The sequence below is a fragment of the Anabrus simplex genome, chromosome 2, assembly GCF_040414725.1.
Source record: "Anabrus simplex isolate iqAnaSimp1 chromosome 2, ASM4041472v1, whole genome shotgun sequence".
Lineage (NCBI taxonomy): Eukaryota > Metazoa > Arthropoda > Insecta > Orthoptera > Tettigoniidae > Anabrus > Anabrus simplex.
In genome coordinates this window covers 83,579,877-83,605,645 of record NC_090266.1, presented here as the reverse complement: position 1 = coordinate 83,605,645, position 25,769 = coordinate 83,579,877, and the positions used below count along the sequence as shown (strand labels likewise).

The 25,769-nt window shown below is 37.4% G+C and overlaps 1 protein-coding gene across 3 annotated transcripts in view; it reads right to left on the bottom strand.

Annotated features, from left to right (window-relative positions):
- The window catches only part of LOC136864910 (transforming acidic coiled-coil-containing protein 3), a 232,925-nt gene that overhangs the window by 164,839 nt on the left and 42,317 nt on the right, over positions 1-25,769 (bottom strand). For 2 of the 3 annotated variants that reach the window (XM_068226474.1, XM_068226473.1), the window contains exon 2: positions 20,247-20,391. The gene's annotated coding sequence lies outside the window, so the exon portion shown is untranslated. Of the gene's footprint in view, positions 1-20,246; positions 20,396-25,769 lie in introns of all 3 variants that reach the window. The other variant, XM_067142318.2, reaches the window with a different exon arrangement.

Sequence of the window (25,769 nt, the reverse complement as noted above, 5' to 3'; positions counted from 1 at the left end):
TAGAAAATAGAGATGAATTTTCACTTTCAGATATTGTTTTCTTGAGAAATGTATGTTCCAAAATGAGAAAAATGAACAATCGTCTAAGAAACAAAAAATGATGACCGATTTTTTCCCGTTAGATACGAATGTTGGCATAATCCACATGGCATTTGTAATTTTTCTCTAGTGTGTCTTACGATGTGAAGTGTTATAATTATTTTCTGCTTGTTCATAAAATACATTTCATTATTTTAACCTACGGTTTTGTTTTTAACAGGCTTAAATATGACTGCGGATATTTCGCGGATTTCGATAATTCGCGGAAGTGCGTGCATTAATTACCGCGAATTATCAGGAGTGCACTGTATTCATATTACATCCCGAATGCCACATATTCTAGTACGTTCTGCAGAAATGTCAAGATGCAACGTGATCGACGTGACAGGTCTGGAAACTTTGAGTACCTTCTACCTCGTTTGTGAACTTTACTCGGGATATTCCTAACAAGTTCGTATTTGGTCTTCGAATTTGAGAATTATTCCACGATTTCATGGGAACTATTTCATTCCGGAATATATCTGAAACAGTTAAGCTGTCGACCGGAGAACATTTCTCCAAGTGATAGTGTAAAAATGTATGACAGAGATTACAACAGGTTGACAGTTCAAGTATTTAACGAAGTGTTGAGCCATTGTAGAACACATAAGCTAAGGATTGACAAGAAGTGGATGCAGTACATTATTTAATACTACAAGAGAAATAGGACAGCGAATGTTGTACTTCGTTGCACCAGTTTAGTATTATAGTGCACAAATTAGTGAAGTAAAGCAGGTGAAGCAAAATTCTAATGTAAATTTTTGTTTCAGCCCAACTACAAGAGCCCGGTCTTTCGTCATAGATCAACGAGGGAGAATTTCCACGGAAACTCCAAGGGATTATCGCCGTAACTCCACATCATCTGACTATGCTGACGTCATGAACATCTAAGCCAAAGTTGTGTGAACCAGCACAATGAACCTGTATGTGTACGATCCGCCGTAATAGAGAGGGGACCTGTATTTACATCTACGTTCCAGATGCAATGGTCTACATCGAAACCATGAGCATCTATTTGACAATATTCTTTCTTTCTGTAGATTCTTCGTAAGATTGTATTCTTGAGTAATTAATTTCTGCCTTTGGTTGTGGTACCATACACAACCATTAACCCGACTCAAGGGAGATAGGGCCACCTTCCCTATGAAAGTTGTAATTGAGCATAATAATCATGGAAGTAAAAATAATAATTAGGACGAAGGATTTAATAATGTTGAGACATAAAAGTTTGTGCGAGTGATAGTTGCATAATGGTTTATTATAATGAGGAGTATTGACAGCGTAGTGGCCACTAGGGTACACGTTGGTCTTGGTGATAGTCATGGTTATAGTCGTAGCCATAGTCATTGTCTTTAGGCATAATAATAATAATAATAATAATAATAATAATAATAATCTGATAACTCAACAACAGAATTTAATATGATACGATGATTTAGAAATGATTCCATGAGTTTGAGTATGTGTATTCTCCGAAGTATTCGCAATGGTATGTGGTTGTGATGGTTTAAGTTCATCTCATCGAGGTCATTTGTCTTCGCATTATATATAAATCTATTTCCATAAACTTTGTGTTCTTGTGATATTTTGCACCAGTGTACTTTATGTTCTAGGATTTCTTTTTGGGGAATTCTCTGTGTAATCTCACTGTGATGATTCTGATATGGCTGAATTTAGTATGTGTTTGTTTTGTTGATTGTGATTGTGCTCTATTTCTCAGTTAATGATTAATTTAGTTAATGGAAGGATTATTGGTGATTAAATGGAGGAATACTATCAAACAGGATCTGAGAAGGGGGGGAATAAGCCAAAGAATTTGAATGGAAACAAAATTATAAAAGAAAATGTTATATGTAAGAATTTGAATCCAAGATTATAGAAACCTTGTATGAAATAATTTAAGTGGAATTGAACATTATGGTAACTTGTTATGTGACGATTTGACCATTAAAAATAAAAGGGAATGTAACGATCTGTAAATGTAAGAATCGAAGAGCTATTAAGAAACCTAAATGATTAATTATTAATTCGAGTAAAATATAGAAGGCAAGAGTATCTTTCTGGACCGAACTTTATAGAAATTGCCATAAGAATAATAAATTCTAATATCAGTTAATTTATTGGAATGAATGAAAATAAAATTACATAAACCATTTAAAGAAAACAAAGTAGGGTTAAATGGTAACGTAAATATGAGAATAGGAGTAAAATTTTACAAATAATTAACTAGGAACAAGAGAGGCTAGGCTAGGATATAAAAATAAGCATAATTGAGGAGCTTTTTTAAATCCCAAATATTTAAACACTTGCTGATTTAACAATTTTGTAAAAATGTACAGTAATAATAATAATAATAATTTATTATTATTATTATTATTATTATTATTATTATTATTATTATTATTATTATTATCTTAGTGTGGAATAGCAATATAAAGAGAAATTTTGATTAAATCAATAAACAAAGAAATAAATTTTTAATAAATTAATTAATCATTAATTAAATTAATTAACAGCAAAGCGACTGAAAGTGACTTGGTGAAGTGAACTACTTCAAAGGGAAATGCTCAATTTCAATGTGATGTAATATGGGCAAATTGATATGTTTTGGATACCCTATTATCAAATTGTAATATGCATTTCCACTCATGTCAGTTTAATTTGTTTGATTTTACAGTCATGTTGAATCGATATTTATACCAGAAGAAGCATTTGAGAATAATGAATAATGAATAATGATGTCCAGACTGTTACTATTAATAAATGTTATTGTTATTTTGTTATGTATTTCATTGTGCCAGTGTTACCTATCCAATCACCTATGCCCAGCGAAAAATAAATTTAAAAGAACTGTCCCGGTATAGCAAAACAGGCCCTGCGAACGTTCCCGTGGGACTCTCGCTCCGCCGACCGAGTGACCGCGGAAAAGGGGACAATATATACAAACCTTTAGATTGCATACATTATTCTGTCTAAAGAGGTAAGTATACAATTATTAAACATTTGATTACAAAAACCAAATTGTTATGCTTTAAAAACTTGTCACTGACTTTGGTTGGTTTGGATTATTCAGTCTAATATTCAATGAGCATGTTCTCGTGGTTGGTTAAGTCACTTAGTATATAATATCCAATCGTGTGCTCTCACTGGATTCTTCGCGAACTTGAGTGTCACCTTGGGAATTAAATTGTGTTGGAGTTTTCATGAGATATTGTATGATCCATTAGCTGAATGTTGCCTTATGGTGCTTAAAATTATGAACAATCATGTCACCTATCACTATGTAGGTTTGAAGAGGGGACTTCTCAAAGTCATGACAATTTGTTGTAGTCTAGTTGCTTCATGTAATGATTGATGTTGGTGGATTGAGAGTCTGTAACGAAAAAATGTGTCTTAGTTGTGAATTTTGTGTGAACTGAAGTATAAAATGGGGATGGATAATGCTTTAAATTTCTTGGATGTGACCGTGAAGAGGAAACCCAGTAAGATCTCTTATAAAGTATAAAGAAAGTATATGTTTACTCCGGTGACCATTAAAAATGATTCTTTACATCCTAGGAGTCATAAGAAGGCTTCTTATTTTAGTATGGTTTATCGAGCCTTCAATTTGCCTTTATCTCATACAGAAAGAGATAAAGAATTATGTTTTATACAGAAGATGGCCAATATGAATGGGTTCAGTGTTAATACTATTAATAGAATGATAAGTAAAGTAAAAAGAAAGAACAACATAAGACTAGCACCAGAGAATCGCAAGAATTAAAAGTACGCTACTTTTATGTTTACAAACCCAGGGATTTTCCAAATCACAAAATTATATAAGAAACACGATTATCAGGGTTCATTTTCAATAAAAAACAACAATGGTCATTTATTTTACAACCGTAATAGTGTCAATTACAGTAAAGAAAATTACATAGTTTCAAGAATCTACAAACTTAAGTGCGATCAATGTTTTGTCACGTACGTCATACAAACAAGTAGGAGCTTTCAAACTAGGTATCAAGAACACGTCAATACATAATAGAACAGGAAGTATTCTGCCATGAGTGTCCATATGGGAGATGCGGATCACCAATATACCGATATGAATAGAGAGTTGACCATATTAAAAAAGTGAGCAGAGGGAACCTGATAAGTATATATGAAAATATTTATATAGGTTTGGAACAGAGCTATAACACGAAAAACAATTTGAACGACTTACAAGAGAATAAAAATCTATTATATGAACAGATACCATTACCTTCATCTTCACGCAAAATTAATAGTTTGAAGTTACCTCCACCAAAACAAACAATCCACCCTACCATTCTGCATATAGGCGGAGTGGTTTCCCCTTCCCCTACTATGAATAGCGCTGCTGCTCCTCCTACCACCCCCAGCCAAGTTCTGCTGGACGAGAGGAAACATAATTATAACGTGCGCAGTAGCGTGGTGAGAAGCACATCAGAGCTAGGCTCGGATAGAAACCGGCTATAGGAAAGTACACCAATTTTGAGGGTAAGTTTCTGTGATAAGCAATCATAACAAAAACTCATTTTTCAATTTCTGAGGGTTTAAACCCACTAAATATGTATATACAGTATACCTTTTTCTTTCCAGACCTTGTCTTTTAAAAGAAATTTTCATTAGAATTAAAGCTTTCATTATTCTTCAGTCGATAAGGTCCCATTTTCCTATTCCGAGGCCAAAGTTCAAATCTCCCTCACTCAGTACAATGAAGCTACCAGCACCGTATGTCAAATTTCATGATATATCATTTAGAATCAAATTTTAACACGTGAAGAATTTTTATAAGAAAGTGATGGACAGTTTCATGGAAAAATAGTGTGTAGGCTATTGTTTTTAGTATATTTTCAAACATTTTAGAAAGGACATGGGTTCATCCATTTTTTATATTATTAGACAGTAATAATTATTATGTATCTTAATTAGTTATGAGACACTATGGCTGAAGAAGTCTTCAATTAAATAAGAACCTCTTATTTTTGTTTTGTTTAATGACCTTGAGAAACCTAAATTTTTTGTCATGAATCCCAAATTACCTATGGTGAAAGCATTACCGAAGATTCACAAGGCTGAAGTCCCCATAAGACCCCTTATTAATTTCAGAAATAGTCCGACATACAAAACATCTCAGTACATTCACAATTGTCTCAAAACACGTTATTTTTTCCAAGCTAATATTGTACCCGTAAAAAAGTGTTCATATCTTTAAGGCGCTTGATATTAAATTAACGAGCATGGATCTTATCCTAGGGAGTGGTTTTATCATTGGAGTTGGTACAGAGAGGGGTATAGTTATCAATTTTAGAGATTCTTTTGATAAATTGAGTTTATTGATCATCAAGTTCATATCACCTTCGTACAGCAGCATGGAAGTGTCGTGGCTGGTTGGTACCTCCGAGTCCTGGGATGGCGCTGGACATCGCCTGGGCTGGAACCACACCTGTTCGGATGAGGAGTTCTGGAATGTCTCGAAGACTGGCACACGTTCCTGGGTTCGATTTGAGACGTAATTCACATTTGAGTTTTCTGCACGGCACTCCACACATTCATGGCACTGTCTGGACAGATATGACCTTTTAATTATGGTTACTGCACTCTAGATATAAAATCAAAACGTTCTGGAATAATCACTCGAAGAACAAGATGATTTTGACTTTGTACTGGTAGAAATGCAAGTTCATAATGCAAGCTTACTGTAAATTGAAATGTTCTAGAGGATTATAGTCACCACAGTTCTTAATGCATAGTTTCTGAAGATTTAAAACACATTGGCAATGAACTGAATAAACAGCACTCAGAAACTGTCTTGTTCCGTCAATAGGCGAAGTGAATAGCCATTAAAGAAAATGATATTTGAAAGAAAAAGTCTGACTTCATAAATTATGGATTCACTCAAACTACTGGAAAGCTTTCTGGGAACGCGACATGCGTATTCTGAATTGTCACAGTCTTTAATGAGGATAAGAATCAAAACACAAGTCCCAGTGCAGCACTTGGAAAGTATTGCATATTTCACAATTAAACGTAATGTTGAACGTCCCCTAAGTTTCACAGTCTTCACAAGACGTAAATTCAATGAGGCACTTGGGAAAACAAGTGAATCATTTGTTGCAGAAACAGCACTTCTCCACTTTTTGACACTATATGAGTTATTAATACTGCCATGAGTAACGCACGAAGGGCTACCATTTCATGCAGAAAAAACACTTCTACGATATATCTCTGCCTGTCAGTCACGAATGAAAGTTTCCGTTTTGTGCAGAAAGTACACTTATCCTGGCGAGGTGTTGTTTTTACTTCACTTGAGTCGCTAGGAAGAGGTGTGAAAAGAGATGCAAAAGTCGCGTTTCATGTAAATCAATTTATGGAGTTTCAGTATGAGGCAAATCATGTCTTAGGAAAATACTGTATTGATGGAATGTGCGTTCATACTTTCAAGTTGCTTATTTCTGCAACCCGTCTTCCTGTGTTACCAACTAGACTTGCTTATCCACAAGGCTGTGTTCCACTGAATGAAAATAAATTAGCAGACATAAAGAAGTTGGAATCTTACATACCAGAAGAACACCATGAGCTTTATAATGAACTGTTTGCATGGACAACATCAGCACAATAGAAGTGAGAAGCATTGTTCAAAGATAAGAGACTTACATGTTACTTGTATTATATTGTGTTGTTTTGTTTTACGAACATTTGAAAGGGACATGAAAGGAGTATTCTTGTGTTCATTTTTCTATACAATGTGGTCTAATCATAATATGTGCAAATAAGCAAGTCTTACAAATAACTATTAAATAATGGGTTTAAACACTGTATTTCCTCAGTACAAAATTTGTACTTTATTTAATAAAGTTCCTTTTGAAATTGAAATGACGTTAAAATAAATGTTACACTTCCTTATATTCTCAATAACGGTGTTTGTTGCAGAAACAGCACGTCTCCACCATTTTCAACAAAGTCTGTAAAGGAACGTATTGGACTAATTCATACAAACAACCTATTTGTCATAGTCATTTCAACAGTAGAATAAGCATAATAAATATCGGAAGGATAGATATGACATTAAACACTACAGACAGTTTTTCCTGTTTTCTGAACAATTTGGTACGTTGGAGAAGTGTCGTTTCTGAAACAAACGATTCAAGTCATATCGTTCACACAAAAGTTTATGTTGGTAGGGCACAAGTTCATCCTACACGCTCGGAAAATTTCAATGTTCCAGAAATTGATTCACAAAATACAAGTTCGAATAAGTTCGAAACGTAAGTTCAATGTGGTACAAAACAATCGTGAAAATTCAACGTCCTTTCAATCGTCGTCGAATAACTAAGTCCCTATGTGGCACTTCAAAAAATAACAAAGCTCCGATGTGTAGAAATAACAAAGTTCCGATGTGTCAAAATATTAAAGTCCCAACACGACACTCAAAGAAAATAAAGTTCCGATGTGTCAAAATATTAAAGTCCCAACACGACACTCGAAGAAAATAAAGTTCCGATGACAATGTTCCAGTATGTCACCTAAGAAAATAATAAAGTCTTATCGCGACACTTGGCGAAAATAACTAAGTTCCAATGAGACGCTTCAGAAAAATAACGAAGTTCCTATATGGCACTTTAAGAAAATATCAAAGTCCAATCAGGACACACGAAAAATAACAAAGTCCCAATCAGGCACTTCAAGAATATGATAAAGTCCCGACACAACACTTAGAGAAAATACCGAAGTTCCAATACTTGGATTTCGAAGACTGTCAACTAGAAGTTCGACACACACAATACTCCTCCTGTCACCCGTGTCACAGAGACGGCGGAGTGACAGATACTGAATTTGTAGGTCGGGTGGTCCTCCTTTTATACACGTTCGCATGGAAGTGTCTAGAACTCGGGTATTATCTACCCTTATAACTCCTATAATACTCAGTGGATTTTCTTGAAATCTTGACAAATTGCGTCCATTGTAATGGTTTTTAAGATGGCAGTGTCGAAATAGCGATAAAGTAGCGCAAAATGTACTTTTGAGGGTAAGCTGGAACATTACCATATATGGCACGTATAGGCACCGTGCAGATAGATCGAAATGCTACTACTAGCACTGCATAGTGGCCCGTTCTGAAACAGGAGGTGAGGCGCAGTGCGAGAGTCTCAGTACAACGTGTGTAACATTCGAACAAGTTGCGGGTTCAAAACGATTCAAATGGGGGATCTAAGTGAATCATCATGTAATAAAAGAAGAAACCTTGTTGTCAGTGGCCACGTGAACGGCGTTGAAGAGTTAATTTCGAATAGTTTCGGATACATCACAGGAAAAGTCACCCGACAAACGTCTGGCAATTTGCCGCCTTATATCGTGAAACTTGAGGTAGGCAAGATGTAGTTAGGTAAAAATGTATATAGTTTATTTAGTAAGGATTAATTGATGCATGTTTGCTAACTTGTACGCATTTTTATTTTGTGTTCAGGTTGACCAGAATCGTAATGTGTCTACCAGCGAATGTTCTGTCCTGCCGGCGCCAGAAGAACCTGCAAACGCGTAGCTGCGGTAGTGTATTATATAAATAATGAAAGGGTTGTATCCAAAATAGATCGTCCGCAACAGTGAGGAAAACCGAGCCCGAAAACAATGTCAACAGAAAAATATAGAAAAGGCAAATGCGTAGAAGAACTGTTCGGTAAAAGAACTTTGAGGACATCTCTTCCCCCTTTCGAATTAACTGAGGATATTTTAAAACACATCCCTTGCAGTCTTCGTAGAAAGCATCGAGCAGAAGTTAGTACTGAAATCGAAAAATCGTGCAGGGCCGTAGTCACCTTATTGATAGACAGGGTAGTGAATGATGTGGAGAGAGAAGAATGTGAGGAAAATGTGACACAGCTATTATATTTACAAGTCTCTAACGACGTGCGCTTGCCAGACAAATACACCTTTCGCACTGTGAGTGACGAAATGTTTTTAGCAGCAAAGTGCAGGTTGATACAGATCATATAATTGAAATCGCCCTGGACACTCTATCTTAATCAGGAAGCCCTCGATGGTTTCAAGAAAAAAAGATAATATCTGCTAGCACGAAAGCAAACCGGATCAAAACTAGGCGACATAAATTTGATACTTTAGCTCTCGCATTTGTAAATGATTCTCCAATTGGGGAAGCTGCTTTGAACATTCTTACAGAAGTGAAATGGAAAGTGAAGCAATAGAATGCTATGGAAGTTCACTTGTTGTTCGTGTTATTCGATGAGGTTGCAAATTCGTTAACATGCAACACATGGACGATGTCATTCACGTGTGGAAAAAGTTCTGTTGGCAATTTCTGTAATATTTGTATATTTTGATTCTTTGAATACACCTTTCTACGTGAATTCTAACACTCGCAATATTGTAAGAACTCTCAACTTCCTCAGCTGTTAATCTCCCATCATGTAAGAACGGTGGTGTCACGATTATGATACCGCGGCCAGATAAGTTAGTTCTGACGCCTAAATCCTTTATCAGCCATGACCTCATCGCCAGGTTGAAGGAAAGTAAACCACTGACGGTTGTTATGAATGAGTCGCTAGCTCTTCCACCGTAACATTTAGATTTAAAGCGATCATACCATTAGGCGTGATTGCAATTAAAACTTTTGCAGTGTAGCAACCCTTGTATTGAGAGTAGAAATACAATCTCTTGATCTACTCGGGGAGGCTGTTCAACCCTAAATTCCGTGCAGTCAATAATGACTCGACAATTACCGTAATATATTTTAAATGCTGGAGACATTGTTTCTTGAACACTTTCTTTACTACCCCAGAATATGAAATGTTTCGTAAGCAGTGCCAGTTGCATAAGCACGGTCGTAAAAATACGTGAAATTGTTGTCCTGTGAACACTCTCAAAGCAGAATAGGACAGTCCGAGTTTCATTTTCATTAGGAAAATGAATAATCTGATTTCTTTACATAATTTCGAAACATTACAGTTTGGTAATAACGCAAGGCAAAGACGTTGAAGTTCACACCTGTTAAATCACGCATTTGTGTTTTGTTCCTTATGGAACCGTAGCCTTGAAAACCTGGACCCTTGATGTCTGCATGATCGTCTTCCGTTCCACACATTTTATCATGTTTCGTAATGTCCCCTCCCAGACCGAAATTAAGTGGAATACCTGCTTGTGTATTTACGTCGTTTTCATTTATTGAACAAGAAAACATGAAGTCTGAACAATGAAATTCAGATGCATCTGTTCCCACGGATGCATCCTTGGTTATGTTTGTTAGGCAAACTGTACTTGAAAATTTTCCGTCTGATTCTTCCTTTTTAAATCGCTTGAGTTGTCAGTGAAAACGCTGTAAGCTGGATCCCGGCGACATATTCCTATTCTTGGATTCATCCGGAAATATTGTCGGAACATAGGCTGGATTTAGTGGGTGTCCAGATCTTTTGTTTCCGATGAAATGCGCACTACACATTCTTGTGTAAGTCGTAGGTTGCCAAAGTGATCCATCAGTGCTAAAAATTAAATTAAATCGGATCAACTGAACTTATTGCAAACATGTGCAGTATGTATGTGTAGGCCTACTTACTTCGTTCGGTTAACTCCTTGTATTATCCATCGCCTCCTACGGTCCACATCTATTGCTCGTTTTGGAAAACAATATATTTTTACTTCACTTCCCGTATTTGCGTAAGGATTGGAACATCGGACAACACAACAAATGCGTTTGCTTGATCTCCTTTTCTCTGCCATTATCATCTGAGTGACTACACGCTCAGTCATAACAGAACAATTACTGCGAGTCTGGAGTCTGCCTCACGTGTTGTTCTCCGCCCGGCCGCTAGAGCGACGCACACTGTGCCTATAGCTGGCTTACGGCAGCCACGTCACTCGCTGGGTACGTCATTGCGTTCGGCGGGCTGCCTACCTTCCACCTCGCGCGAAGTTCAACAAACATACTTCGGACTTCTCTCGTAGCGGCGTTCCCGGTACAATATGTCAGTTAAAAATTCCCTACAAGTTTGTAATAGATCTTAGTTTACCAAACATTACACCCCTCACTCGTTTGGCAATGTTAATATGTATGCGAATGTGCCTATTAATAAAACCATTCAAGTAGCAAAAACTAATCTTTCCAAATTCAGTAAATTGACTGTAGGTGAGATAGACGAGTTTGTTCAGATCCTCAAATTTACATTAAATAATAATTTCTTCACTTTTAATAATACTGTACACCAACAGAGGGTCTTCCTATGGGGTCACTGGCCTCGGGAATCCTCGCCAACAGTTACTTTGATTTTCTTGAACACACATCATACGCAAAATTAATGGTATCAAACACTGGACATGCTAAGTTGATGACACTCTTATTATCTTAGATTGGCATGCTCTAGAAAGCAATACAGTTCTTGAATTACTTAATAGATTGGCCCTCATACAAAGTTCACGATAGAATACGAAAACAACAATTCTGTTAATTATCTTGATCTAACCATCACTCCCTTTCCTTTGATATTTACAAGAAACTCACCCACACAGTTAACACAATTCACCAGACTTCTCTACACCCAGCGATGCAGAAGAAGGCAGCTTTTAACAGTATGATTTTCAGAGCACTTACTGTTCCTTTATCCCGTAAGAATTTTAGGAAAGAAATCAACACCATTTATACAATAGCTGAATGTATGGTTTCAATAAAGCCTTCATGAACAAAATTCTTAATAAATTCAGAAGTAAACCCAAGACCACCTTGGAAAAAGAACCTCCCCCTAAAGAGAAGTTTACCAGATATACCTTTAACAATAATAACATATACCCAATTTCTACTAATCTTAAAAACCATAAGTTAAAAATAGCTTTCAAGACCACTCACACCAATGCTAAAGGAGTTTTTTATTCCCATACCGTCAATGGCAACAGCAACTTTACAAACTCTAGGGTATACAAATTAAAGTGCCAGTCTTGTTTTTCAACATACGTAGGTAAAACAGGCCGTAGTTCCAATATAAGATACACCGAACATCTTAACGCCTTGAAGTATAACCGCTACTGAGCCATGGGTGAACATTGTAAGGAACAAAATCATACATACACAACAATTGACCAGGATTTAAACAGTTACATTATGAATAGGAAGGTCCCTTACTCAATATAATGGAGAATATTTATATCAATATTGACAAATACAACAATTCCTCAGCCGGGCTGAGTGGCTCAGACGGTTAAGGCGCAGGCCTTCTAACCCCAACTTGGCAGGTTCGATCCTGACTCAGTCCGGTGGTATTTGAAGGCGCTCAAATACGACAGCCCCGTGTCGGTAGATGTACTGGCACGTAAAAGAACTCCTGCGGGACTAAATTCCGCCACCTCGGCGTCTCCAAAGACCTTAAAAAAGTAGTTAGTGGGATGTAAAGTAAATAACATTATTATTATTATTATTAACAATTCCTCATACAACCTAAATGAAATCAACAAAAAGAAAAATGTATTGTTAGAAATCTTGGTCCCGCTCATCTGTCAACAATTTATTAATAAAAACGAGTTTCACTACCGACGTTCCAGAACTAGACCCGCCCTTCCCTCAATAGGCCCCTCCCATACCTTACCTTACCCCTCCCTCTTTCCCACCCAACCACATCAGCACAGACACGCTGTAAGCTATACACAAGCTTAGTGTCAATGTGACATTTGACTGACAAGGTCGCGCCACTTGAGACAACTGCCTTTTAACAAGTAAGTTGATAGAGCCTTTTCTTTTCACACAATATTCTGGTTTTTGTTTTCATCCATTCTTTCCCCTTTTTCCCATGACAGATGATGCACACTTATTAATTCCGTTATTGACGGTCTCGCTATGCTGCCCAACACAGTGTCTCACCTTTTTAAGAAGAATCAGCAAGTTTTATGTCAATCAATACGATTTTTCTGATGAGAGGATTTTTTACCTCAACATGTTTTTACTTTATCAATCATGGTCATTGTATTTTAATACCATTTCATCTGTATTTTTAATTTTTTTGTATAATGTAATAATTGAACTTTAGTGAGGATGGCCTTTAGATTAGGCCGAAACATGTATAGATATCGTTCCATCTAATATAGATGGTTGTTTTGCACTGAAAAGGAGGATCATATAAATACACTTATTTGTAAAGCCACAATAATGTACATGAAATCACAAACATTTTTAAGAAACATAATGTAAAACTTGCTTTCAAAACAGTTAACAACTCTCAACTCCTTTACAACCATCACACACCAAATAAGATCAGAAACAAATATTATCAATCAGGAGTTTTTAAGCTCAGTTTTAAACAGTGCTTTGCGAGCTATGTTGGTCAAACTGGCAGCAGTTTTGACATCAGATACAATGAACATTTTAACGCATCCAAATACAATAGACAGTCGGCCACATGGTAAATGAAATGAAATGGCGTATGGCTTTTAGTACCGGGATGTGTCCTAGGAATTTGGCTCGCCAGGTGCAGGTCTTTTAATTTGACGCTCGTAGGCGACCTATGCGTCGTGATGAGGATGAAATGATGATGAAGACAACACATACACCCAGTCCCCGTGCCAGGGGAATTAACCAAATATGGTTAAAATTCCCGACCCTGCCGGGAATCGAACCCGGGCCCCTGTGACCAAAGGCCAGCACGCTAACCATTTAGCCATGGAGCCGGACGCAAACAAGGTAGATTATAATAATGCATTTACTTCTTTAGGAAACGACTTCTGAATTTTACGTACCGTACATGAAATAAAAGACAACCTAATGAATATCTACGAGACATTTTTATAAATTCAGATAAAAATGTTTTTTTTTTCTATTTGCTTTACGTCGCACAGACACATATGTCTTATGGCGACGATGGGATAGGAAAGGCCTATGAAGTGGAAGGAAGCGGCTGTGACCTTAATTAAGGTACAGCCCCAGCATTTGCCTGGTGTGAAAATGGAAACCACGGAAAACCATATTCAGGGCTGCCAACAGTGTAGCTCGAACCCACTATCTCTCAATTACTGGATACTGGCTGCACTTAAACGACTGCAGCTATCGAGCTCGGTAGATAAAAATGCAATCCATCTCACAATTTAAATGAAAATTCTGAAGAAGTAAATATACTTTTTGAAAAGATTATCAACAGAAACTTTTCAAATCCAAGTGCCAGACAAGGTCAGCATATACCCCCATGCATCGGATCTGGACAATCCCTCCCAACTTCTCTCCCTCGCATGCAGCTCGCTGCTAGAACGACTTCATAACTCAGCGATCAGTAAGTGCCGCAACCTTAGAGGAGTCAGGTTGACTCATGCGGGACAGGACGTGAGTAACCAGATATTGCTTACATAAGTTCTCAATATGTAAGTGTTTCTCTTCTATCACACTAGTTTTTCTATTTTTAGGCCAGTGGATTACTTATGCAGTACTCCACTAACAGCTACACAGTCCTAGTCAAATGTTCCATCTATAAATTTAATGTCCTATGTTTCTGGACTATTCATTTCACTAACAATTATGTTCAACCTACAGACAGACCTCAAGATTTTCACAACAAAATGTTGCACTCACATCTGATTTTTAAGGACAAGATGTCATACGCCATTTTCATCTATAAGTGAACGTGCTTTTCACTGTGCATGTGCCAATGTACTGATATCCACGTGTCAATTTTTACAAGGTCTTTTTATTCTCGTGTTGACTGACAACATCCCAAAGGGATGAAACATTCAATTTTAATATAGTCAATGTAAAGTGGTTAATGTAGTTAATGTAATAAAGGCGCAACATTGTACTGTAAAGTTGGAATACTTTATAAGTATTGCTAAAGTGAAATTGCCGAATGATGTGGACAGTCTGGAGGAGTACAAGACAAAAATAAATAAATCCAAGACAAATGTAATGGACAGCAGTCCAATGATGTCAGGCAATGCAGGAAATATTATATAAGGAAATAAAGGAAGTAAATGAATATTATTACTTGGGTATCAGAATAATTAATGATGGCAGACATAAGTGGGACAAGAAGAAATGCAGACTAGCACAAGAAATGAAGGTCTTTTTTAAGAAAAGAAATTTGCTCACTTTAAACATTAATAAAGGAATTAGAAACATTTTTGAAGACTTACACCTGGAGATGGCATTATACGGAAGTGAATCACAGATGAAAACTAGCGCAAAAAAATTACCGCCTTCCTCAAAAACAGGGTGACCCTTGCAGTCTAGGACTATAAAACAATAATATTACATTCAGATAATACACTGACAAACAACTGAAGGAGACCAAAATGACAGCCGTGCTCGCAGGCGTGAGAGGGTTGATACACCTGGCCTCCAAACCCAAGTAATGTCCTGTGTGCCAAATAAATGCCAACAGGTTTACAGGTGATATCAAAGGAATTTAAAATTTTTGAAACAGATGTTGAACAGTAGCAAATTAGAAAACACAAGTGACCTAACAGACATCAAGGGGGTTCTAAGGACACAACCCTGTAAATAAAAAACCTACTTCGGAATGGAAGATTCCCTTATTGCAGTCAGCTAGTCCCATTCCAACGAGACTGCCCTGCCCCGACAAATTCCTGCAATTGAAAAATTTAATTTAAGACATGTTAAAGAAAATAAAAGTTACATTATCATGTTATTTAGGCCGGAACTCACCCTCGGAGTGAGAGCTCGGATCAGACACGTCCACCTTCACAGAGGATCAAGATGAGAATCAACAATGCTAGAATATGAAGTCAAACCCCCTCACAGTTTGCAGGCGTCCCTTTCCAGACCAAAAGAAGCAAACAAGCAATCACATTCCTCGTCTGATCGGGGCAGACTATGCACAAGGGTGGAATGTTTTCACCCACTCTGACAATTGCCAGAACATTCTAACACTTGGCAGACCCTTTGAACAAAGGGTTCTTTCTGGCATCAATCAAAGTGTGTCTGATGTTCTCCAGCACACCAGAAAAAAAGACTTGTTTCTAGCACCAAGGAGAGCCACCCCTTCCATAGGGTGCCCAAACAGTCCCTCATCTTGCTGTGTAGAATAATAATAATAATAATAATAATAATCTGCAGAACAAAAATTCCACCTTTACAGTAGCAACCCCAAGTACAATTTTATATGCATCTTATTACAGCGACACAACTCTGCGTAAGGTGCATATAAGATATCAACAACAGCCCTTGTTCTTTCTTTGATTTGGAAGAAGCAGGAAGTTAAGTATTTTTATATAGCTCTGCAGAAACAGAAAACATGGTCGTGAATTGACTATAATTCTTTCTGTTAGTTTTCAGCTTGTGGGAGATTAATCACATTTCCAAACAGCCGAGTGAATTCTAATGTGCCCATATATCATCTTATGCATTGACTCAAATGAACTACAAAGGTGAAAAGGATTTCAACCCCTAAAATCAGCTTCAACAACTTCAAGAACAGAAGTGCCACCCTGACCTAAAGGATGGATCTACTGGAAATGTGAGGATGGAGGCAATGTGATCGAATCTCATCAGCAGCAAAAATGAATACCAAATTAGTAAATCAATTTCTTTCAAACCCTCATTAGAATATAATAGGGTATTTCTTATAGTACAGTAATATAATATTAGTTAGCATTCTGTAGTAGTATTTTTTCCATGTTAACCATTTTTGTTTTGGTAGATTTTGATGTCATTTTGTGTCATATTGTGTAAGAGTGATGTCTTTGAATCTCAATAATTTTAAGGTCACTGTACTTCACAAACAAAAACATTTAAAATGTTTTTAAAGTTTCGTGTGGTTGGTTCTAGCCGAGTGCAGCCCTTGTAAGGCAGACCTTCCGATGAGGGTGGGCGGCATCTGCCATGTGTAAGTAACTGCGTGTTATTGTGGTGGAGGATGGTGTTATGTGTGGTGAGCGAGTTGCAGGGTTGTTGGGGACAGAACAAACACCCAGCCCCGGGCCATTGGAATTAACCAATGAAGGTTAAAATCCCCGACCCAGCCAGTAATCAATCCCAGGACACACTGAACTGAAGGCCAGTACACTGACCATTCAGCCAACGAATCAGACATTAAAAAATAATAACTGTACCATTCATTAAGTTGTGCACTAAAGACTGTTTAATTTCTGTTGTGATGAATGTTAACTTGAATCAAGCTAGGCTTTTCTAGAAATGCTATTCTATATCACAAAATATCTTTCAAATCATCAGAGTATTCCTCAGAATTTTGATTTTGATGAGTAGTAGTTATAAAAAGAATTATTTAAACTTAATGACCAAATCACTGGGATAAATGAGATGTTTAATGACACGTTGAGTGTTTAAACTTGTCACATGTGCTGATGTGTCTGAATGCAAAATGCTCAGATGTTATATGATTTTGCTGGCAGAATGTACAGTTATGAGTTGATATCTCTTAGAATATAATTATGGAGCACATGCATAATGGTTACGGTTACAGCCATGTTGTGAATATAAATGTGATTAACTACAGAATCTCTTTCAGACTCAACTTTAATTAGGATGATTTCAACCACTTTGAAGCTCATGCCAGCCAAGATGTAAATTTCTTATGCATGATTAAAGTCTCTGTTTAGCTTATTCCTCAACAGGATTGAATTTAATGTGAACAATGTTACTAAAATGGGATTAGAACAGTTAAGTGACTTACACTTAATTCAGTCACTAATCCACATGTGAATTATTGAATTTAGAGACATGAAGGCTAAGATCCTCTAATGAAGATTACTGACTAAGAGCCAGTTCAACCATCTGTTCGTAAACTAGATGACACCCAAGTGCAAGGTAAACTACCCAGGGGTATAAATAAACTGGTAAGTTAGCTTGCGTGCTACCAGCCCCACGTAAGAACTAGGTAGCTACCTGGAGCTAGACACCAATATACGGGGTTGATCAGACTGATTTTTAGCGATTTCTGGCTTTCGAATGAAGAGCTATCTATCGTTAGAACTATGAAGATCCTTTAGATTGTCTTATTTTCCTGTGCTTGCATCTGCTGATTATCACCAACAAACTTAATAAGGGGAGTCTGAAAATGGACAATAATTTGTACAAAAGCTTTTGTGAGATTAATCTATGAGGTTCAAAATCAATATCTAATTGGGTTTAAAATCTCGAGAATGTTAATATTTACATTTTCTTACGCCAGTTATAAGTAGTCATGTAAGGCAACATTATGGAAAGTATTTTCATAGTAGAGTGGTCAAGGCGCTCACTCCAAAATAGACAATATGCAGGTACTCTGTCTTTTTAGTTTAAATTCAAATTTATTTTAGATCCTTGCCGTTGATTATATATCTCCAAGATCCTCTATTTGCAACTAGCTTGGTGCCCTCGTTTAGTTCCACATGCTTCTATTTACTGATAATATATATTTCATACTAATGCTTAACTTATCAAGAAAAGTTGGAGGATAAAAGATAAAGAACAAGCTGCAATATCGAAATTAGGCTGTGCGAGGGGCTTCAATATATAACGCAACACATTTTATTTCTCGGCCAATTTCGGTTTCTAAAAACTGGAATTTTGTTTGGGACGTCTTTGGATATTCCCACTTTGTCTCGTAGAGTTTCATTAATTACCAATAAGTAGCAGCACTATAACTAGCCTTCAAAATGGCATCTGTATCGGAGATGCATACCAAACAGACAGAAGTTATTGAATTTCTTTTGATGGAAAACCAGGGCATCACAGGCACTTGCAGAATGTCTACGGAGACCTGCCACTGGAGAAAAGCATGGTGAGTCATTGGGCGAGGTGTGTTTCATCATCACAACAAGGTCGAGTAAACCTGTCAGATCTCCTGCGTGCTGGCCGGCCGCACACATCTGTGACGCCTGCAAAGCTGGAACGTGCGGACACCCTTATTCGAGGTGATCAACGCATCACAGTCAAACAACTCGCTGCTGAATTTGACGTCTGTGTTGGTAGTGCTGACCACTTATCCACCAATTGGAGTATTGCAAGCTTTGTTCCTAGTGGGTTCCTCGACACCTAACGGAAGACCATAAAGAGCAAAGAAGAAACATTTCTGCAGAATTGCTTGCTTATTATGAGGCTGAAGGTGAAAATTACTTGTCGAACATTATCAGAGGCGATGAAACATGGATTCACCTCTTCAAACTGGAAACAAATTGTCAATCCATGGAAAGATGCCACACCAACTCTCCCACGAAGAAAAAGTTCAAAACCGCACTCTCAGCTGGTAAACTCATGGCTACAGTCTTCTGGGACTCTGAAGGGGTTATTCTGTTCAATGTCCTCCCTCACTGTGAAACGATCAACTCTGAAGTGTATTATGCTTACTCTAAGGATATTGAGGAAATGACTTCAGCGTGTTCGTAGCCACAAAAATGCAAACAAACTTATCCTTCTCCATGACAACGCAAGACTTCATACAAGTTTGCGCACCCGACAGGAGCTCACAAAACTTCAGTGGACTGTCCTTCCTCATCCACCTTACAGCCCGGATCTCGCACCTTCTGTCTGGCCCAATGAAGGATGCACACAGCGGGAAGCACTACATGGATGATGGGGACATTATCAATGTAGCACTACGTTGGCTCCGACATTGACCAGTCGTGTGGTACCATGCAGGCATACAGGCCCTCACATTACAGTGGCCTAAGGCCGTAGCATTTAATGGAGATTATGTTGAAAAATTGGGTATCGTAGCAAAAGGATTGGGGAAAAAGATGGTGTGTTTGAATCCTCAATAAAACCAACCTACTTTTAAAAAAATGTGTTGCATTATATATTGAACTCCCTTCATATTTATTATACATTGCACATACAGACTGTAATCACTGATACAGAATTATGAATTAAGGTAACTCTTAAATCATTGTTGCAGTGAATTACTAAAGTGTTTCCCTGATGGAATTTCACCAAGTCTTGTTGGAAAACAGAGGTTTTGAATCCACATTAATCCAATGCTGAAGTCTGATTTAAATTTACTTTCTTTTAAAGAAACTTGATTTAGGAGCAAAGTGAAATAACACCATTTTTGTTCAACCTAATATTCCACTTCACTCCTAGTTCTAACAGAGCTAACCCCAACCCCTGAAGACACTAAACAAACGATTCACAATGCAAATCAGTTATTAATCATTGACTTCAATGTGTCAATTTATCGGTGGGTTTTCTGTCACTACACAGAAGAAAATTCTAAATAAAAAATACTCACAAATTCAGGTTTTCTTCCAATCTCAGTTATCCTTTGAACCTTTTCTTGTTTATCCCTTGTAAAATTAATCGGGCTGTGGACTTTTCTTCCTAATGCTGCATATGTGATCGTATTATCTTTTCAGTATGTCAGAGGGATATTTAAACTTCCTGCAAACATAAACTGGTGTTAGTACTAGATACACATTTTGGCAAACAAGTATAAATTTCACTTTCCCCAACCAGAATACCACTTTTTCATTTGCATTTATCAAGATTCTATATGGAAACGAAATTTAGCATTTCCAACAAAGCATACAGTTTACTTTCAGAACCAGACCCCCATTTCTCTTGCCCATCACTTTTTTCTCCCACACGTCTTAGGGAAATTCAGTAGTAATACGTGAAATAACACAGTTACCACGCAATCCACTTTCACATCAGTACCCTTCTTCAAAAAACTTAACTAAACTTGAATGGTAAAGCTACAGCACTGTTCCATTATTTTCTCTTGAAACTTATGGTGTGGAATCTCACCACATACGACAATTTGAAGAGACAAAGTGTTCACTGCCTCGGCTGGGGACCCACAAATTCACCCTAAATAATTACTTAACTTTTAAAGTAAAATATCACAGAGCTATGACAATTTGGAACGTACGTGGCTGGAGGTTTCGGTAGATCAATCCACACTGTGTCACTCAGATAATTTAATATAGATACTTACTTTGATGCATGTCACTGCCAGCTGAGCACAACACAAACTCCTAGACCAATGGTGAAATCTTAACAGATTCACACATATTATGCCGAGTGAAGGTAATCCAATGCAGAAATATAAACCAGTGGTGGTAGCATTGTCTAAGCAAGCGACGTAGCCACATTGTTCTCCATATCCAGTGCAGTGCACCCTAGCATAGTAGTTAATGGGACAGTGCTGTAGTTCTACCAACTCGGGCTACAGAATAACCGAGAAAATTTTGCACAAGATATTGCCAAAAGCTAGTTACAGACAACTCGGTACAGAAAAAACCAAACAGGATTAATTTCAAAAAATTTACACTTGTTTATTCTTTTCCAATTGCTATATTATTGCTTTGTGATCCTTTTCTCCTTGTGTGTTTGCCCTGAGCTTCATATCTTCTACAACCTGTAGTTATTTAATGTTTCTTTCCTTTCCTTGTATTTATCTTGTTTTCTTCTTATCCTACACCACCTAAATACAGCAAAAATCGGATAAAATGGCCCTTCAATATCTGTTGATGCATCACTGAAAACCTTTGGTGTGTTAGAGGGACATTAAATCACCAGAGTTGATAGCCGTCCTCCTGATGAACCAGGGAAGCAGAAACGAGCGCATCAGGGGCTCAGAAGGAATGGATGTAGAAAAACTGGATTTACAATGGCTACACTGAATGATTTTAGCAGCCCAGAAACCGTAATTCAAAGGACAATGGGATTCTTTACATTTGAAATAGCAGTGTTTCTTGATCTTAGAACATGCGCGCGCAATCCCTCCCAGTGGTCGTTCCTCCACAGCACGGGAAGAAAGCACAGGCAGTGCTGGGGCAGACACGGTGGAGGATGTATCTGTCGCACCGTGATTTTTGCACAATGAATTTTTATGATTATAAAAAGAATTTAAGTGCTAAAGAATGCCATTATTCTTTGCTGCACATTTTTGGTGAGGCTTCCCCTTCTACAGCCACAGCTGGAAATTGGTTTCCCAAGTTTTCAAGGGGTTGGCAGTCAACTGAAGATGAACCTCCTCCTGGTCGTGCAACAACAGCTGTGACGCAAGAAAACATAGATGCTGTCAGGAAAATGATCAAAGAAAATCTACATCTTACATTTTGTGACATTGAAGTGACCCTAAATATTGAGTCAACAGCAGTGCAGACCATCGTTCACAATTATTAAGGCCTTACACATTCCCTAACAGAAAGCCAAAAGTGGACTGGTGTTGTTTCATGCTAGAAAAATTCAATGGAAGGCAGTCCCAAGACACCAACAATATTGTCACAGGTGATGAAACATGGGTCTACTGTTATGACCCTAAAACGAAGAGATAGTCTTCTGTGTGATGCTTTCCAGGGAAGGAACCACCCACAAAAGTTCAAAGTCGGAGCTCTGGAAAAAAGATAGTGGCAACTTTTTTAAGAAAATGGGGCATCCCACCTCTGTGACCTTGGACACACGTCGTACAGTCAATGCTGGATGGTACTTGAATGACAGTCTTCCCCAAGTCTTTGCCACATGGAGGTCACAGCACCTGAAGTCCAAGAGTGGGTACCTTCTGTTGCATCACGAAAATATATCTGTGCACAGGGCTGCCAGATCAATGGACATTTTGGAAAGGGAAAAATTGTGAGTGTTACCTCATCCCACCCTATTCAACTGACATGGCCCCATGTGACTTCTGTCTGTTCCCTAAGAACAAGGAAAAAATTTGTGGGCAGCAGTTTTGTCAGATGAAGAGGCCATTGAAGCATACAAGAGTGCACTAAGTGACATCCCGAAAAAAGCTCAGACTGAAACGCTTTCTAAGTGGTTTCAGAGAATGGAAAAATGTGCTAATGGAGAGTATTTCGACAAGTTCTAATTCTTATTAAGCAAATAAATTTTTTTCTCACACCCTGCTAAAAACTTCCGGCATAAGCCCTCATATGAGGTGAGAACCTATGTTAACAAAGACGACAGTGTATGAAGACAGAAGTCACATGGAGCCATGTCAGTTAAATAGGGTGGGATGAAATAACACTTACAAGTTTTCCTTTTCCAAAAAGTCCACTTATCTGGCAGCCCTGTGCACAGATACATTTCCTTTTGTGTTTTCATGTTCATCCACGTCTCCTCATTCAGTTGCCCCCACTTCCCATCTTGACATGCCATTCTGTTTGTCCTATTATGTGTTCCAGTCTCCCCCCACTCTCTTCCTAAATATACGACTTGATTTCACTCTTGTTTGTTCCTTTCCAATATTTTGTTGCGACGTGGTAAGGGTGATAAAAGGAAACCAGAGAACTACAGACCAATCAGCCTGACCAGTATAGTTTGTAAAATACTGGAGAGTTTAATAGCAAAGTACATCAGAGGGATATGTGATGATAAAAATTGGTTCATGAGGAGCCAGTATGGATTTAGAAAGAAATTTTCTTGCGAGGCACAACTGGTGGGATTTCAGCAGGACATATCAGATCAGTTGGATATAGGAGGCCAGTTAGATCGCATAGCCATAGATCTTTCCAAAGCCTTTGATAGAGTGGAACATGGAATATTATTAAAGAAACTGGAGGGAATAGGATTGGACGTAAGGGTTATACGTTGGATAAGAACATTTCTAAATTCAAGGGTTCAGAAAGTCAAAGTAGGAAACAATATATCACAGGAAGAGAAAGTATGGAAGGGAATTGCACAGGGTAGTATAATCGGTCCGTTACTTTTCTTAATATACGCAAATGATTTAGGGAACAATATAACATCGAAAATAAGATTGTATGCAGATGACATAATTGTTTATAGGGAAATAAATAACATTGAGGATTGCTCAGAATTACAAAGGGGCCTTGAGAGTATCCAAGAATGGGTTGAAGAAAATAATATGAAGATTAATGGAGGCAAATCAACTGTTACAACATTTACAAACAGGAGCTTTAAAACTGAATTTGAATATACTTTGGATGAGGTAGTTATCCCTAAAGACGGCAAGTGCAAATACTTAGGTGTGAGATTTGAAAGTAATTTGCACTGGAAGGGTCATGTTGATGACATTGTTGGGAAAGCATACAGATCCTTACATGTCATAATGAGGCTACTTAAAGGATGCACCAAAGAATTAAAAGAAAAAAGTTACTTAAGTATGGTTCGTCCATTATTGGAATATGCAAACAGTGTTTGGGATCCTCACCAAGAATACCTAATAAAAGAACTAGATGGTGTGCAGAGGAAAGCAGCAAGGTTTGTAACAGGGGATTTCAGGAGAAAGAGTAGTGTATCAGAAATGTTAAAGGAACTTGGTTGGGAAACTTTAAGTAAGAGAAGGGAGAAAACTAGACTTATAGGATTATATAGAGCCTATACAGGAGAAGAAGCATGGAGAGATATCCGTGAGAGGCTTCAGTTGGAAAATAATTATATTGGTAGAACTGACCACAAGTACAAAATTAGAAGGAATTTTAGCAGAAGCGATTGGGGTAAATTTTCATTCATTGGGAAGGGCATGAAGGAGTGGAACAGTTTACCAGGGGTAGTGTTTGATCCTTTTCCAAAATCTGTACAGATATTCAAGAAGAGAATAAACAACAACAGAGAAAATAAATGAAATGTTAGAGGGCATTCGACCAGTGCAGGATATTGTAAATAAAAAAGTGTGTGTGATTAAATTAATTCCATCCCCTGGTCTATGGAGTTTGGACAGCCCAATTAGGGGACTGCCTGTAGGGGTGAAGTACAGTGGGGACTTCGAGGGCCCTGGGACCGCTACGGTAGCTGTGAAGGCCCTTCAGGAACTCTGAAAAGTGGTGGCAAAAGGGGCTCTGGTTAAGACGCAGCAGGTCGTTATGCTACTTAGGTTCCAAAATTGGTAAAATATAAATATGTAAATAAATTCAATGTTAATTTTAATCTTATACCAGTTGTATATTATTATTAGAAGTAATTTCACATACTGTATATGAGTTGACTATGTTTGTAAGATATTATAAGTAGAATTTTGTAAACAATATAAATTTATTAAGGATGATGTGTGTGTTTAATAGAACAAATTATTAGCGTAAATTGTATAATATTGTATTCTAGGAAAATTTTCTTCGTCTCTTGTTAATTTAAAATTTAGTGCTTGACATTAATGTATTTTAGTGTACCATTTGCCACCGAGGTAGACACCTCATTTGCAAATAAAGAGATTTGATTTGATATCCTTAAAATTAATATGACTTATTCGGTGTGGAATGCAGCGTGAGACAAAAGCCGCCAAACCGATCAAGTTAGTCAAATAATTACCATAAATGTAAAAGGCCTTTTGTTTTCAAGTATTTTAAAGGAAGTCAATAGTAATGGCAGAGCAGAGAAGCATTGCTGGGAACCGAAAGGATTCCATGGTAGGTACAAGGTAGTAAATAATTGTAAGGGAACCATCAAATAAAGAAAATACCAGAACAGGTGAATTCTAATAAAGTACATTACAACGCATATATTTTGATCAGAGAAAACATTTTTAACTCTTAGAGAAAAGTAATTCAACAGTGACCAGAGTGCATAATGTGGTCTTTTACAAACTTGGCAACAAAAGATTAAAAGATTAAGGCCACAATTAAATTACACCCCCAGAGTGTTTAAAAAACATTCTTCAAGTGAAAACACAGAATAAAAGTGACACCTATCCTTGAAAAACCAACATGAAAAGAAGGGGAGAAGCGGGGGAAAAGGAGATCGAATCCTACGTAAGAGTATAACTGCATTAAAAATAAGTGAAATCACAAGAACACGGTGCACAGATTTGAATTAGGTGAATTTGAATAGAATTCAACTTTTTGGCCACATCTTG